The sequence below is a fragment of the Colias philodice genome, unplaced genomic scaffold, assembly GCF_061535455.1.
Source record: "Colias philodice isolate Cphi_HAF_F1 unplaced genomic scaffold, ilColPhil1 Martin Lab GWU primary ptg000018l_1:1-1108441, whole genome shotgun sequence".
NCBI lineage: Eukaryota > Metazoa > Arthropoda > Insecta > Lepidoptera > Pieridae > Colias > Colias philodice.
The window spans coordinates 965,001-982,500 of NW_028322190.1; the positions used below are offsets into that span (position 1 = coordinate 965,001).

Consider the following 17,500-nt stretch of genomic DNA (forward strand, 5'->3'; position numbering starts at 1 on the left):
CTGAGGCCAACGATAAAAAGTGGGAGGCAGACGCGATATCCGTCAGCGCTACTACGACGCTACACGGACGTCGAGTCCGCCTACGCTTCACTTTCATATTTTATCATAATACACATCATATTATTATGACAAAAATAATATATTATACTACGAGCGCTTTGAATGCGGCTCGGCTTATATGCGAAACAGTTCACGACACATTCTACACGAGACATATCATACGAGCGTCGCGCGAGAAGCGTCCACAACGGTTTCACACCGAGTCGCGCACACGTAGAACATAATACAGGTAAAATTTTCAAACGGATAGCGTGCACGCAATGCGCTCGCTAAACCGTCACATGCTCACACACGCGTGAAAACACGCGTGTGAACAGTGTGGATTGTTGTTTTTATACAGCCGGCCCTCAGACAGGAGTGGTCCTGGATATTTCTCCACGGACCGCAATGTGCGTTCGAAATGTCGATGTTCAAATGTGTCCTGCAGTTCACACTATGACGCGCAGTTAACTGCGTTCTTCATCGACCCGCGAGCCAAGTGATCCACCGTTCAGGGTAATAGTTTATTATAATGTTTTCGTTTCATAATCAAAGTGTTGTGCGCGTTCTTTTATGTAACGTTTGCGTGCGTGTACATAGGTTAAAAAATATGTACCGCGGCGCTTTCGCGAATCACTCTAACACGTCATACACTGACATGTTAGAGGTATTCGTTTTTTTTTTAACGGATGCAGTCACATTCACGCGTCCCACGACACTCGTTCGTACTAATACACAAACACACACGAGGCGCGTATGCGAGTAGTGCGAGAGTGCGCAGTGCGTCGTTACGTTAATGATCCTTCCGCAGGTTCCCCTACGGAAACCTTGTTACGACTTTTACTTCCTCTAAATGATCAAGTTTGGTCAACTTCCCAGCAACGCCGACGGCCGTGAAGCCACCGCGTGTCGGTCCGAAGACCTCACTAAATCATTCAATCGGTAGTAGCGACGGGCGGTGTGTACAAAGGGCAGGGACGTAATCAACGCGAGCTTATGACTCGCGCTTACTAGGAATTCCTCGTTTATGGGGGATAATTGCAAACCCCAATCCCCAGCACGAAGGAGTTTCAACGGGTTGCCCGGGCCTCTAGGCCAGGGAGAACATGTTGATTCCTTCAGTGTAGCGCGCGTGCGGCCCAGGACATCTAAGGGCATCACAGACCTGTTATTGCTCAATCTCGTGCGGCTCAAAGCCGCCGGTCCCTCTAAGAAGAATTTTAATACGCCGCCAGTGAGTTGCGCGACCCGAGAGCCGCGCACACCTAAATGACGACGCCTATTTAGCAGGCTAGAGTCTCGTTCGTTACCGGAATTAACCAGACAAATCGCTCCACCAACTAAGAACGGCCATGCACCACCACCCACCGAATCAAGAAAGAGCTATTAATCTGTCAATCCTTCCGGTGTCCGGGCCTGGTGAGATTTCCCGTGTTGAGTCAAATTAAGCCGCAGGCTCCACTCCTGGTGGTGCCCTTCCGTCAATTCCTTTAAGTTTCAGCTTTGCAACCATACTCCCCCCGGAGTCCAAAATCTTTGGTTTCCCGGAAGCTGCCCGCCGAGCCATTGTAGTAACGTCGGCGGATCGCTAGATGACATATTTACGGTTAGAACTAGGGCGGTATCTAATCGCCTTCGAACCTCTAACTTTCGTTCTTGATTGATGAAAACACCTTTGGCAAATGCTTTCGCTGATGTTCGTCTTGCGACGATCCAAGAATTTCACCTCTAACGTCGCAATACGAATGCCCCCAGTTATCCCTATTAATCATTACCTCGGAGTTCTGAAAACCAACAAAATAGAACCGAGATGTAACAATAGTTAGGTTTGTGTTTAGGTTAGGTTAGGTTAGGTTAGGTTAGCTTTTTAAAACTAAATTATATCTGGCCACGAAATTTATAATCATAATATTAGCTGTTTCGTTTCTCTTTTCTCAGAAAATTCGAAAATTTTAAAATTCGAAAAAATTCGGCAATTCAACAACAACAACAACAACAACAACAACAACAACGACGACGACAAAAGAGGGCGTTAATTTTTGATAGACATAAATTTGAACCTCAATGTAATAATAGTTAGGTTTATGTGTGACGATTTAATAGTTAGGTTTGTGTTTAGGTTAGGTTAGGTTAGGTTAGGTTAGGTTAGGTTAGCCTTTTAAAACTAAATTATTTCTGGCCACGAAATTTTTAATCGTAATATTAGCTGTTTCGTTTCTCTTTTCTCAGAAAATTCGAAAATTTAAAATTCGGCTAAATTAAAATGCACCTTCCTATTTTTACCCCTTCTAAGAAACAAACATTTTGTACTCAACCGTTTTCATATTTAACAGGATTTCTAATTAAGAACACATACCGCAGAATAAACATGCCCAGTATTTTTCCTATTTCGGAGTTATACCACCGTATTAGGATATTAATCTATAAAATTCGTATCGTATTACGGCGGTATTTTATTTCTTATTTTTTGGGTAAAAAATGACTTACAAAAATATGAAGCAAGCTATTTAAATAGTGGGTGTAATAGTAGGAAAATGCTATAAACAATACAACATACAAACTTGAACGGCTTATTAAGACGAAAAACTTAGTTTATAAAATACTAGCTTATGAATAGTAAATGTAATATGTAGGAAGACTCATCTTTCAACATTAACCGTATTAAGCTAAGTCTCTACTACATGACCCATTCTGGAGACCTTAAGATGACTAAGCAAGTAATTATAAGTTCTAGAGTGGGGAACAGTTAAGAAAACACCGATTTAGAAATTATTTTTATTCAACACGGACTATATTCTGGAGACCTGATGATGACTAGGGTGGAGAACATCTCACCTACAGAGATATAAAGGATTATTTGACGTAATTCTATAGAACGGCCTCTACCATGTCATGGTGTATCTAATGGTAATGGTGACCAGGCAAATGTATTTAGCGTTCTCTGTATATCTCTTCATACCTAGTAGGAATAATATATGCATGCAACCTACAAAATAGGGGAACGGACAAGAAATCACGTTTTTTTTCGACTTGTTATGTATGTATTTTGTAGTTAGTTCGAGGTTAATTTTTTAAATCCTATAGTATATGGATTGTTTTGGACCCTTAAAATATACGATAGAACAGCAATTAATCTTTTTTTTTTAAATATTCAAATATTCAATGTCTGGTTACTGTTTTAAATCTGTCAAAAATTATCGCCTTTCAAAAACAACACGAAATTACAAACAGATTTTTATTTATTTACATACCTCTTTTTAACTTTCATTTCATTATCTGCACATGAAAAACCGCACGTACAGTCCCCCGTCCGAGTCGAACTGACACCGTCAAATTTCGTCGAAAATATGCAATAGAGGTGAGGTTTTATGTGGGTTTTATTATAAATTCGAGTTTTTTCTTGATAATTTAACGATAATAATGAAAATTGAAATTGATAAAACAAGCAATACAAATTGTTACAAATATCATAACATATTTTTTGGTATAAATTTCATGTATGAAATATGTATATGTAGCGGTTTTCCTAACAAAATGCGTTTTATGTTAGTAAAGGGGTTGATTTGTATGTATTGCACGCCTCATAAGCGAAGCGTTGAGGTGGGTACTACTGTCACTTCGCGCAAAACATCTGATTTTTCAAACTTAAAATGTCTTTATGTATCATACATTGCACTTGTAAGATAATACATACACACACATATTAAGAAAAAACACTATTTTTAACGTTCATGATATTTTTGATGTCATATTTGTTATTTAAACTAGTTAAAAAACAGTTTAAAAAAGTTCTGTCTTGGACGTCCGTGTGTCTGTATGTGCGGATCCTTTTTCTTGTTAACACGATAGCGACCGAAATACTTTACTAATCGAGTCTTTTTTTTTCTCTTACGCTTGAGTATGCTCAGGAATAGAACCCTTTCATTTTTCAGGGTCTGATTCGATGTGGTTTAACTGTTATTAAATAAACAAAAATAATAATTAATAAATATTTATTAAAAAAAAATTATGAGGCGTGCACTTTTGGATTTTCCAAATTATTTTTTTTATGTTTAGGCCGTTCTAAAATGAAAAGTAAACAATACACTTTGTTAATTATATCCTTGAGTATCACATATATTTTTTTTAAGACAATCGTACCAACAGTTTCCTCAACAAAATTCAATATGTATAAGGTGTTTTTCGATTTTGACCATAGTGATCACCTAAAATAATTATAATATTATCATTACTATGATAGATGATAACATCATTATTGTTGTATAATAATACATAATATAATATAGTTAACTGGGCGATTATCAAATTACGTATTGAATAAAACAATCTATTAAAACCTTTTTAGTTTTACCAAAAACAATCATTGAGGTTTTACGAAAAATTAAAAACATTTTTGTCAAACCAAATGTCACTTTAAATAATTATATTGACATTAATAAAATATATATTAATATAATAATTACTAGCGGTCCGCCCCGGCTTCGCCCGTGGTACATGTTTACGTTTTCTCTACATAAGAACCATCCTCGTACTTCAAGGAATATAATAAAAAAAGAATTATCGAAATCGCTTCAGCCGGTTTCGAGTTATGCGCTTACCAACACATTTTGCGATTCATTTTTAGGGTTCCGTAGCCAAAATGGCAAAAACGGAACCCTTATAGTTTCGTCATGTCCGTCTGTCCGTCTGTCCGTCTGTCCGTCTGTCACAGCCGATTTACTCGGAAACTATAAGTACTACAGTGATGAAATTTGATGGGAATATGTGTTGTATGAACCGCTACAAAAATATGACACTAAATAGTAAAAAAAAGAATTGGGGGTGGGGCCCCCCATACATGTAACTGAGGGATGAAATTTTTTTTTTCGATGTACATACCCGTGTGGGGTATCAATGGAAAGGTCTTTTAAAATGATATAAAGTTTTCTAAAAAACATTTTTCTTAAAGTGAACGGTTTTTGAGATATCAGCTCTCAAAGTCGTAAAAAGTATGTCCCCCCCCCTCTATTTTTATAACTACGGGGTATAAAATTCTAAAAAAAATAGAGGTGATGCATGCTAATTAACTCTTTCAACGATTTTTGGTTTGATCAAAGTATCTCTTATAGTTTTTGAGATAGGTTGATTTAACTGTAATTTATTATATTTGCTGCTACGGAACCCTTTGTGCGCGAGCCCGACTCGCACTTGGCCGGTTTTATTATATATATTATTAATTAATTATTAATATTTTATTCAATAAATACATAGGTTAAAATGAGTGTAACATTCAGTAAGAAGAAAAGAATCAAATACCATGATTTGGTTTATGACAATACGGATAGAGATTCGATTCCGAAGCGTGGATATTATTCGGAATTGGTTTCGAACATGATGAAAGAGGATCCTTCTAAAGAAGTGTATGCAAAAAAACGCATGAAGCTTATGTTACAGGTACTTTTATATTTATATTAATCATAACTAGGTTTTGGCCCGCGGTTCGCCTGCGTTGGAACTTGACAAATTATTTACTACTAGCCGCCCGTCCCGGCTCCGCTCGGATTGACACAGAATAAAAAACATCATAAAATATAGACTATGTTCATCAGGTAGGAATGAAATGGTAAAATATGTATTTATTTTTTAATCGGGCCAGTAGTTACGGAGCCTATTCAATCTATAAATCTATACTAGTTTGTTTGAACGCGCTAATCTCAGGAACTACTGTTTACTGATAAAAATTATTTCGGTTTTAGATAGCCCAGCCCATTTATCGAGGAATTATTATTATGCTAAGACCAACAGGAGCGGAGCCACGCGGGTGAAACCGCGAAGCGCAGCTAGTTAAGTGATATGTGACAGAATACAGTAGATTCACATGCACTCCAATTATATCATTCATCATTAAAATTGATTTACAGGCCAAAACAGATAAACTAGCGCCAATGTCGGTTTCACTGCCGAAGCCGCAGAAGCCCAAACTGCTTAGCTGCACCACCACCAGGAAGATGGACTACATAATATAGAGAAGATGAGAGCATTGTAATATGTTGTATTTATTTATATTATTAGTGTTCTTTAGTTGTTAGTGTGCTTTATTTACCGTTTTTACCTTTTATTTATTCCGTCTTTGCATAGTAAATAACCTTTTACCTTTAAAGTTTGATCGTAATCGAGCAAAAAACTAAGTACAATTTCTTATATTTAACTTTTGTAAAAGGTAGTTCAATCTTTAACGTAAAATTAATTTTCATTATTTTAAGACGGCCGTATTTAATAATCCTGTAATCTTATATATAAACTAGCTGGTGCGTTGTGCGCGGGCTGCAAGCAGCCCGCGAGCCCCTTTTGCCCCTGGGTTGAAGCAATAGGGCAGTCATTTGAAAATGCATCAAAATCCCCCGTCAATTTGTTATTATTTGCCAACAGCGATTTCACAGTCAATCGGAAGTGCTTATAAATTCCCAATTCAAATATTTTCTATTTTGAAATGCTGTCGACCTTCGAGGGTAGGTGGTGCGCGGGCTGCAAGCAGCCCGCGAGCCTCTTTTGCCTCTTTGGGTTGAAGCAATAGGAAAGTCATTTGAAAATGCATTCGAATTTCCTGTCCATTTGTTACATCTGCTAACAGCGATTCTACAGTCAGTCGGTAATGCTTATAAATTCTCCATTCAAGTATTTTCCACTTCGGGAGGCTGCCCACCTTCGAGGGTGCGTGGTGCGCGGGCTGCAAGCAGCCCGCGAAGCATCCCATGGCAGAAATCTTCAGTCAGTTGAAAATGCATAAAAATTCCCCGTCAATTTGTTAATATCTGCTAACAGCGATTCCACAGTCAATCGGAAGTGCTTATAAATTTCCCATTCAAACATTTTCTATTCCGGGGGGCTGTCTACCTTCGAGGGTGCGTGGTGCGCGAGCTGCAAGCAGCTCGCGGCTCATCCCAGGGCAGAAATCTTCAGTCATTTGAAAATGCATTTGAATTTCCTGTCCATTTGTTACATCTGCTAACAGCGATTCTACAGTCAGTCGAAACTGTTTATAAATTACTTATTCAAATATTGGTTAAATTCTTGAAACGTGATCCCCGAATTTCATCATTTTAAGGTGTCTAATCGATAGTGGGCAGTGACTTTTCATAATAAACTGTTAAAGAGTTTACTTAACACGCTCGTCGCTTCGCTCCTCGCTACCTATTTGAATATTTACGCCGGCCGCTGACGTGACTTGCTCGCTTCGCTCGCTTGGCTAGTGCGGTAGTTCAAAAGTAACCTAACTCGATCGTCGCTTCGCTCCTCGCTACTTCTTTGAGTATTTACGCCGGCCGCTGACGTGACTTGCTCGCTTCGCTCGCTTGGCTAGTGCGGTAGTTCAAAAGTAACCTAACTCGCTCGTCGCTTCGCTCCTCGCTACTTCTTTGAATATTTACGCCGGCCGCTGACGTGACTTGCTCGCTTCGCTCGCTTGGCTAGTGCGGTAGTTCAAAAGTAACCTAACTCGCTCGTCGCTTCGCTCCTCGCTTCGCTCCTCGCTACTTCTTTGAATATTTACGCCGGCCGCTGACGTGACTCGCTCGCTTCGCTCGCTTGGCTAGTGCGGTAGTTCAAAAGTTAACCTAACTCGCTCGTCGCTTCGCTCCTCGCTACTTCTTGAATATTTACGCCGGCCGCTGACGTGACTTGCTCACTTCGCTCGCTTGGCTAGTGCGGTAGTTCAAAAGTTAACCTAACTCGCTCGTCGCTTCGCTCCTCGCTACCTATTTGAATATTTACGCCAGCCGCTGCCGTGATTCGCTCGCTTCGCTCGCTTGGCTCGTGCGGTAGTTCAAAAGTTAATAAATATTTTCTACTCCGGGAGGCTGTCGACCTTCGAGGGTGCGCGGTGCGCGGGCAGCAAGCAGCTCGCGGTACCACCTTTTGCCGTTGCTATTCAATCATTCTTCCTACTATGGAAATTTCCATACAAAATTTTCGAAAAAAAAAATTTCGCATTTTACCAAAACTTTTTACATCCCTGGAAGCGGACCAGGTTTTGAAGCATTTTTTACTTCGGCGACCCCGACCTACCTGCCACCGGTTCAGAGAGCCGTTGAATTTCGTGATGTATGGAAAATGGAAACCGGGGGTCGGAGAGAAATTCTGAGTATGCAGTTTTGTAAATATGGCCGATTAGAGCACAGAAGTCAATTTTCAGACCGATCGTAAAGTAACCGGCGCCACCATCTTGCTTTGAAAAATTGGCCATTTTTGAAAAAAAAATTGCGTCCAATTTGAAATTTCTCGATTGCCCTGGTAGCGCCCCATGTTCCTGATAATTTTTTAGTTCTACACCCCCCACCTATCTGGCGCCGTTTCGGAGAGCCGTCCAATTTCACGTTGTATGAAACTTGGAAACCAGCGGTGGAAACTCGATAATGAGTATGCCATCTTAATGTGAGGCTCAATTAAAGCCCCTGCGCCAAGTTTCAGCGCAATCGGACGAACGATGGCCGTTTTAGAATTTGTATGGCGGCGGCCATTTTTTCCGCCATTTTGAATTTTTTTCACTATGTGTGGTAATTGCTCGAGGTCTACTCCAAGTTTAGTTCGAGCACCCCAGATGTAGGTGCTACCGTTTGCGCGGGCCGTTGACCGTCTTCGCGGGCTATGAGAAAGTTCAGGGTTTCATATTTTTCTGGATATCCTGGGAGCTGGGCGAGTATGAATGCGTCATTGATGTGTTTCTCCATCGCACCACCTCGGCTATATGCACCTTTTTATGTTTGCGCCAAAAATGGAAAAATTCCAAAATTGAACGTCCCACTATGGCTCCCTGGTAGCGTCCCAGGGTGGTGATCATTTTTAGTTCCGACACCCCCCACCCAACTCGCACCGTTTCCGCGGGCCGTTGGATTTTACGTTGTATGGAAGTTGGAAACTGGGGCCCGGAGCCACTCGAACGGGGCACCGATCGATTCGCCGGCTCGAACAGAGCACGTGTGCCAAATTTGAGACGTAAGGATTCATAAACGGCGATTTTGGCAAAGTACGGCGGCCATCTTGTTTTCGCGAAAATCGCCATTTTTCCACCACCCCTGGTAATCGCCACCAGTTCCGAGCATTTTTTGTTCCGACACCCCCCCTCCAGGTGGCACCGTTTCTGCGCACCACCAGGGGTCCACTCGGTTTTCGAAGATGATCGAGATCGCTATATTTTTCCTCTGGTCACTCGGCGCACCTCTACACGATCACGTCGTTATCCCCCCCACTTTCCGCGTAGTTTCCGAGAAAACCGATGTCAGTGAGTCAGTGAGTGGTAGTGTAGCTTTATATATTATAAAATGAATCGCAAAATGTGTTGGTAAGCGCATAACTCGAGAACGGCTGAACCGATTTCGATAATTCTTTTTTTATTATATTCCTTGAAGTATGAGGATGGTTCTTAAGTAGAGAAAATGTAAACATGTACCACGGGCGAAGCCGGGGCGGACCGCTAGTAATTAATAAAAATAGTAGGATCCAACTTCTAAAGCTCGCCGCAATTAAAAGGAAAAACTTTTTAAACTTAATTATATGAAGGAGTTGTATCAATTATTATTATTAGTCTCGATAGAGCGGTAACTCTCGTTAATTTTAAATGAGTTCACTGGATTTGGTTAAATAACAAGTTTTTTTGTATCAAGGCTTAATAAATAAAAACTTTAGAATATTCATTGTAATATTCTAAAAAAGGAGTGGCTAGATTTTAAGGATTTGTGTTTTATGCTGGTTCAGTAGATTTTCTTTATCTGGAGAAGGTTACGCACAAAACATAACTTACCGTAGAGCGTATTGAATTAGGGTTTATTACTTTAACAAAAAGTTTATCAGCCGTACAAATAAAAACTTGCTTATTCAAACCTTATGCAATGCATAGATATTATGATAAGAATAAATAAAGAATAAGGATGTCATAATTTCTTACAAATAAATTTGTAATGCTCACGCTATGCAATAGGCGCAAAGCGGCAACGTCGCAATTCATTAACAAAATTATGAAAAACATTGAAATTGTCTACGGTTAAGCCTTGGTGCTGTCATTGTGCTGACGCTCGTTTGACTTCGTCGATTTTGTTGTGAAGTTTCATCATACGATGTTCTGTTTATTTATTTTTTAAATATTTATTGGAAATAATTTAAATATATCATTAAATATGCAAGCAAATGATAGATAACGCTATCCAATATCTTGAGAACAGAAGATAAACCCACCTTGAGATAGAGAGTTGCCAAATAACTGGTACTCAAAACATACAACTCCAGGCTTTGAAGATTTATATTTTCAACGAAAGTGTATATTATTGTGATAAGTTTAGAAATAAGTTTTATGTATGTATGGTTTGGCGCATGTTGTAAATAAATAAATCATTATAAATATCAAAAGGGTTTTTCATAATTTCGTATATTTTGACATTTCATACAAAATTTTCCATTTCAATAGGTACGTAATGAAATTATTAATTTGCTCAACTTTTTCTACTTCCCGTATTACTCTCATTGCTAAGATTGAAAATTGCTTCTAAAACTTGTAAAACACAGCACAATGTACTAAAAGATATGTTATAACTCGGTTATGTCAGACTTATACTAGGGTGGTAGCCGTAATAAGGACGGAATAGCATTAGTATGAATACTTATTACGAAGTTATACTAGGTTACATTTATTTCGTGTTTATTTGTATGATTTTTCCTTATTCTTAGTTTATTCTTTGCATAAAATGCTATATTTCGTTTATTTGTACGGCTGTATATGTATAAGAACGTTCACACAGTAATTGTGAAGTTTAGTACATAGATTATCTAACATTAAATATTACCTTACATTAAATAGAAATAGAAATAGAAAAATTCTTTATTGAAAAAGTTTTAAAAATAATAGTTTAAATATGGGTAAATTAAAGTTAAAATTTGGGTAAATTAAAGCCTGTGTTAGTTCAAAACTGTGTTACAGGCTTTAGAATCCCCTCACAATTTTAGTAGATTGGTTGCCTTTTTGAACTTAAATAATTTTACAATTTCAACAAAAAAGATTGCATGCATGTATGTTTGTGTGTGTGTGTGTGTGTGTGTGTGTGTGTGTTTATTACGTGTGTATAATGAAATAATAAAAATAATTTAATAGTTTCTATTAAATATATGAACGTAATAAATTATCTTACCTACTTATTTAACATTGCTTATTTTAAAGATAAATAAACAGATTTATTTATTAAAATTACTCAGGACGTTATTAGAATGAAAATGTTTTTTCCCCAGCAATTCCCGTTCGAGACGTTTGTACCAAAGTTGCAGTTTCTAAGCATAGTGCTTCCGAAGGAGTTACCAAGGCTGGTCAAAATTGAACGACTTAGGAGAAAATTCCTTGCTGCTAATATAAAGGTAATGGTAATGATTACATGTTCACAATTTGTGTCGTCTATTAACTAAAATATTTTATCACAATTATTCATAGAAATCAAAATAATTGTTATGATAGAATGTAGAGCCTAGAGGATTATTATAAACTAGCTGTTCCCCGCGGTTTCACCCGCATTGCTCTGCTCCTGTTGGTCTTAGCGTGATGATATATAGCCTACTAGCTTTCCGCACGCGGCTTCGCCCGCGTTTTCAAAGAAAAACCCGTTCCCGTAGGATTTCCGGGATAAAACCTATCCTATGTCCTTTCTCGGGTATCAAAATATCTCTATACCAAATTTCATGCAAATTGGTTCAGTAGTTAAGGCGTGATTGAGTAACAGACAGACAGACAGAGTTACTTTCGCATTTATAATATTAGTATGGATATAGCCTTCCTCCATAAATGGGCTATCTAACACCGAAAGAATTTTTCAAATTGGACCAGTAGTTCCCGAGATTAGCGCGTTCAAACAAACAAACAAACTGATACACAAAAAGCTATAAGAAGCTGAATCAAAACAACGACAACAACAAAAGAGGGCGTTAATTTTTGATAGACATAAATTTGAACCTCAATGTAATAATAGTTAGGTTTATGTGTGACGATTTAATAGTTAGGTTTGTGTTTAGGTTAGGTTAGGTTAGGTTAGGTTAGGTAAGGTTAGGTTAGGTTAGGTTAGGTTAGGTTAGGTTAGGTTAGGTTAGGTTAGGTTAGGTTAGGTTAGCTTTTTAAAACTAAATTATTTCTGGCCACGAAATTTATAATCGTAATATTAGCTGTTTCGTCTCTCTTTTCTCGGAAAATTCGAAATTTTTCAAAATCGAAAAAATTCGGCTGTTCAACAACAAAAATAGGTACCTCAATGTACTAATAGTTTGGTTTCTGTGTGACGATTTATTAGTTAGGTTTGTGTTTATTTATTTATTTATTTATTTTACTTATTTTATTTATTTGTTTCAGATTAATAATTTAAATCCATATATTTGTTAGTAAATTGGCCTTAAAAAACTATGTTAGTATTAGAAAAGAGAAACGAAACAGCTAATATATATATACGAAACAGCTAATATGTAGTTTTAAAAAATTACTAACCTACCTACCTTTTCCGGACTTAGAAAAATTTTCCTAACCTAACCTAACCTAACCTAACCTAACCTAACCTAACCTATCCTTTTCCACCTTATAGAAATTTTTCCTGACGTCTAGAAATTTACCTGGCTTATATAAATTTTCCTGATGTATAGTAAATTTCCTGGCGTATGGAAATTTTCCGGACTTAGAAAAATTTTCCTAACCTAACCTAACCTAAACTAACCTAACCTATCCTTTTCCACCTTATAGAAATTTTTCCTGACGTATAAAAATTTTCCTGGCTTATATAAATTTTCCGGACGTATAGAAATTTTCCTGGCGTATGGAAATTTTCCGGACTTAGAAAAATTTTCCTAACCTAACCTAACCTAACCTAACCTAACCTATCCTTTTCCACCTTATAGAAATTTTTCCTGACGTATAGAAATTTTCCTGGCTTATATAAATTTTCCTGACGTATAGAAATTTTCCTGGCGTATGGAAATTTTCCGGACTTAGAAAAATTTTCCTTACCTAACCTAACCTAACCTATCCTTTTCCACCTTTAGAAATTTTTCCTGACGTATAGAAATTTTCCTGGCTTATATAAATTTTCCTGACGTATAGAAATTTTCCTTGAGTATGGAAATTTTCCTGGCGTATGGAAATTTTCCGGACTTAGAAAAATTTTCCTAACCTAACCTAACCTAACCTAACCTAACCTAACCTAACCTATCCTTTTCCACCTTATAGAAATTTTTCCTGACGAATAGAAATTTTCCTGGCTTATATAATTTTCCTGACGTATAGAAATTTTACTGGCGTATGGAAATTTTCCGGACTTAGAAAAATTTTCCTAACCTAACCTAACCTAACCTAACCTAACCTATCCTTTTCCACCTTATAGAAATTTTTCCTGACGTATAGAAATTTTCCTGGCTTATATAAATTTTCCTGACGTATAGAAATTTTCCTGGCGTATGGAAATTTTCCGGACTTAGAAAAATTTTCCTAACCTAACCTAACCTAACCTATCCTTTTCCACCTTTAGAAATTTTTCCTGACGTATAGAAATTTTCCTGGCTTATATAAATTTTCCTGACGTATAGAAATTTTCCTTGAGTATGGAAATTTTCCTGGCGTATGGAAATTTTCCGGACTTAGAAAAATTTTCCTAACCTAACCTAACCTAACCTAACCTAACCTAACCTAACCTAACCTAACCTATCCTTTTCCACCTTATAGAAATTTTTCCTGACGTATAGAAATTTTCCTGGCTTATATAAATTTTCCTGACGTATAGAAATTTTCCTGGCATATGGAAATTTTCCTGGCGTATGGAAATTTTCCGGACTTAGAAAAATTTTCCTAACCTAACCTAACCTAACCTAACCTATCCTTTTCCACCTTATAGAAATTTTTCCTGACGTATAGAAATTTTCCTGGCTTATATAAATTTTCCTGACGTATGGAAATTTTCCGGACTCGGAAAATGTGGAAATTGCGTGGAAATGTCCGGAAAAGGCGGGAAAATGCCTGGAAAATCCCTGGAATATGCCTGGGTAATGCCTGGAAAATATCCGGAAAATGCGTGAAAATGTCCGAAAAAAGCGTGGGAAAATGCCGCAAAAACGAACAAAACGAAAAATAGGTCGACTTAACCTGTAACCCTGTATATATGGGGGTAAATGTGGGAATGAAAAAAACGAATGTTGTCTGTTATACCCAAGTGATAATATATCAAATGAAAATTTTTTTTTTTTTTTTTTTTTTTTTATTAATTTACCATTTAGTAACACTATATAACCTTTACAAATTTTCGCCAAACTGTAAAACAGTTTGTTGGCGTTGCGCTCCTACTTATTATAGATTAACCTAGGTTATACATTGCCAAATTAGTTAGTTGATAAACAAACACTTAAATACCGCTATAAATGACATACATAGTATAAAACAAAGTTTACATAGTATAAAACAAAGTCACATTTCTCTGTACCTATAGGTTATACATTGCCAAATTAGTTAGTTGATAAACAAACACTTAAATACCGCTATAAATGACATACATAGTATAAAACAAAGTTTACATAGTATAAAACAAAGTCACATTTCTCTGTACCTCTAGGTTATACATTGCCAAATTAGTTAGTTGATAAACAAACACTTAAATACCGCTATAAATGACATACATAGCATAAAACAAAGTTTACATAGTATAAAACAAAGTCACATTTCTCTGTACCTATGTATGCTTAAATCTACAAAACTAAGCAACTGATTTTGATGCAGTTTTTTTTTTTTTTTTTTTTTTCTGTTAGAGTGATTCGACAAGATGAAGGCTTCAGTATAATATAAATAATCTATATTATGTTAAGCTAATACTAGATATTTGACAAAATGTATTTTTTTAATTTACTCTTTACAGATCCTATTTTTAATTTATTATCGTCTAGTAAAATCGGGTACATGTTACAAATTTTTGGTATATAATATTTTCTAGTTCGCTGGTCGTAACAATTTTTTGTTATTGGTACATAAAATTTTCTTACTTTTGACGCTCTTGTATTAAATCTAAACTGTTTAACAATCTTAAATTCGTTACTATAGTACGTGTCTATTGCATTTAAATATATAGCCTTATAATTTACAGGTAAGATGTTACAATGGGGAAATAATTTGTCATAATTATTTTTAAATTTCTTTCGAACTTTCTTATGAACTAAATACTTAAGTAATCTTACTTGTAGGTTCTTTATTTGATCTAAGTATGTTTTAAAAGTTAGGCCATAACAACTCAGTCCATAACTTATTATTGAGTCAGCAAGTGCATAGTAAACAACGTACAGAGTATGTTTATTTAAAATCCGACTTAGGTAGTAAAACTGTCCCAAGACTGATCTCAAACGATTACACACATAATTTACATGTAATTTCCAATTAAAGTGTTTATCAATTGTCAACCCCAAATATTTAATATTGTCAACGACATCCAACTTACTACATACACAGTTAGTTTTATTATTATGAAAACATTCATATGTGTGGCCTATTAAATTAATTTGAAAAGCTGAATTTTTAGCATTTTTATTGTGTGGTGAATAAATATATAGACATTTTGTTTTTTGTATATTGAGAATTATACCATTGTCATGTGCCCACTTACACACGTTCTCGAAATCCCTCTGCATTCTGTCCACCATGACTGCTGTGTCGTTGCCGGCGAGCAGCAGGCACATGTCATCTGCATACATACAAACCCTACAGTTCTTGACCACATTCGACACGCTGTTCACGTGCATAATATAACCAACCGGGCCGAAAACGGAGCCGGTCGGGACTCCTAACTCCACAGGTATCTCAGCTCCAGTCGTTCCATTGATGACGGTACGTAAAGTTCTATTCGCCAAATATTCTCGGAACCATTGGTTAATTGGTCCCCTTACCCCACATTCGTCCATAGCCTGTAAAAGCTGCTCGTGGCCCAGCGTGTCGAATGCTTTTTTATAATCTATAAACAGTGCCAGGACCCGCTGCCCACCGCCAAGCCCTGTGTTTACATAATCTGAAAAGTCAGTTAAAGCCGACGCAGTACTACGACCCTTCCGGAAACCATGCTGTGTTTGAGACAATACATTATTACTTTCCAAAAAAGAAGTTATTTGTTGAATAATTATTTTTTCTACAATTTTATTAATTACGCACAAGATGGCTATAGGTCTGTAATTAGAATAATCCAAATGACTACCATGTTTATATATTGGCCTAATTAGAGATTTCTTTAATTCTGTTGGGTATTTTCCATTTGATATACACATATTTATAAAATTTGCCAAAACGGGACTGACTTTTTCTTTAACATATTTTAAATCTTGAACCCTAATTTTGTCTATGCCTGGGGCTTTATCACAGCTTAATTTGTCAATAACCTTCTCAACCTTCTCTTTGCTCACTTTTAAAAATCTAAAAGAAACATTACTCGTTTTAACATATTCATTACGATCTAAAAATTTTTGATTACATTTATGTTTTATACTTACAATTTCTTGTGTAAATGTTTTTGAAAAATTATTACATATACTCTCAATGTTCTCATTCTCGCCCAAATATTTCATTATTGTCGCATCTACATTATTTTTGCTACGTCCCATCCATTCATTAATTTTACACCATATTTTTCTAAAATCCCCTTCACATTTCTGTAGTTCCCCCTGCTTATATTTATTTTTGGCAGCATTTATAATTTTATTTGTTTTATTTCTATACCTAGTATATTCTAACCTCTTATTCATATTTTTAGGATATTTTTTCCAAGTTCTGAATAGTTCATCTCTTCGCTCAATCATTCCCTTAATTTTTTTAGTTACCCATGGTTGTGTTTCCCTATGAGAATTTTGTACAATTGCTACTTTAGAAGAATTATAAATGCTGCCAAACAACGAACTCAATGTTTCATACAACATCAATGGGCAATTTAATGTCAACAATTCCGACCAATCAACATTATCTAATTTACTTTTAACTAATTTATTACACAAAGTATACTTTAATGTCGGTACATACGGTTCACAAACGTTTGGCACGAGATCTAAGCGCGTTCCTATCAGGTGATGATCTGACAGCTTACAGGTGAGCATGTGTGCAGAGACGCTCGCCGCGTTGCGCGTACGCACCCACACATGGTCAATGCACGACGACTGCACGACGCCGTCAACGATCGCCTCGCGCGTAATCTCACTCGCCGGTATTGCACATCTTAAGCCGTATTCACACATCATATTCTTATATTGTGAAATTGTGTTATTCAGTCTGTTGTTTAACAAGTCCAAGTTTACGTCACCTATGAATAATATATCATCCGATGGTAATATCTGCTTAAGTAGAAGATCACACTCACTCAAAAATTGCAATCTATTAGAGTTCGGCGGTCGGTACGTTGCAATTATGTGAACTATGTTTTTATCTGTTTTTAATTTTCCAACTAGTATTTCCGAGGCTGAA

The 17,500-nt window shown here is 36.7% G+C and overlaps 2 non-coding genes and 1 pseudogene across 2 annotated transcripts in view; all 3 read right to left on the reverse strand.

Moving 5' to 3' along the window:
• Positions 1-9, reverse strand: part of LOC149474882 (large subunit ribosomal RNA) — a 4,012-nt gene extending 4,003 nt beyond the window's left edge. Inside the window, exon 1 of the ribosomal RNA XR_016318196.1 lies at positions 1-9. This exon is cut by the window's left edge and continues 4,003 nt beyond it. This is a non-coding gene — a ribosomal RNA (large subunit ribosomal RNA).
• A 392-nt stretch (positions 10-401) lies between these two features.
• Positions 402-558, reverse strand: LOC149474883 (5.8S ribosomal RNA). The gene has a single exon (XR_016318204.1). It is a non-coding gene; the product is annotated as a 5.8S ribosomal RNA (ribosomal RNA).
• Positions 559-833: 275 nt separating this feature from the next.
• On the reverse strand, positions 834-2,073 carry LOC149474884 (small subunit ribosomal RNA; annotated as a pseudogene).
• Between the last annotated feature and the right edge of the window lie 15,427 nt (positions 2,074-17,500).